The 723-nt window shown below is 52.1% G+C and overlaps 1 long non-coding RNA gene across 1 annotated transcript in view; it reads right to left on the minus strand.

Annotated features, from left to right (window-relative positions):
- Window positions 1–723, minus strand: part of LOC112549883 — a 6,110-nt gene that overhangs the window by 3,051 nt on the left and 2,336 nt on the right. The window lies entirely within an intron of this gene.

Genomic DNA, 723 nt, shown 5'->3' on the forward strand with positions numbered 1-723 from the left:
CGCCCCCTCGACTGGGCTATTTTTAGCCCCCTGGTTCCCCCTCAATCCCTGGATGAAAAATCCCCTGGCGGTCTGCCAGCCCCCCCATCCAGCCAAATGCCCTCATGGACCCACTAAGCCCCTGGATGGGTTCCCACCATGGCTCCCAGTACCGGCAAATATCTGCAGAAGCGGGACCCAATCTACGATCACATGGTTTAAAGTAAACCATGTGATCGTAGATTGGGTCCCACAAACCTGTATGCATACTCAAATAGTCCCACAGAACATCACAAAAAAATGACAGGACACAACAGATGGAGCACTACTTTTAGTTGATAGGCCCATTGGTGCTTCGTTCAACCAGAATGGAAAGAAGAAAAATAACAAAACACATTTTATAACATTCTAATACAATAAAAGCCTCAGTTTGTCTGTCTGTCTGTCTGTAACACTTTATTTGTACTCTGATTGGTTGTCTCAGCAGCCAATCACAATACTGACTGAAATAACCAATCAGAGTGCTCCAAGAGCATTCCAGATGGGAGGTGGCAGTGCGGCAAAGTGCCACCATGACAGTAGGGACAGAGGGGACAGAGTGGGGCAAGCTTCTTTCCCCAACCCCCGCCCCCCACTCCTGGGGGGGCAACAGCGGCACAGGGTGCTGGCCAAAGGGGGCAGAGGGGATGGCGGGGCAAGCTTCTTCCCGCCCACCCCCCTCTCCTGGGAGGTGGCAACGGTGCA

This window comes from Alligator sinensis, unplaced genomic scaffold (assembly GCF_000455745.1).
Source record: "Alligator sinensis unplaced genomic scaffold, ASM45574v1 scaffold693_1, whole genome shotgun sequence".
Classification (NCBI taxonomy): domain Eukaryota; kingdom Metazoa; phylum Chordata; order Crocodylia; family Alligatoridae; genus Alligator; species Alligator sinensis.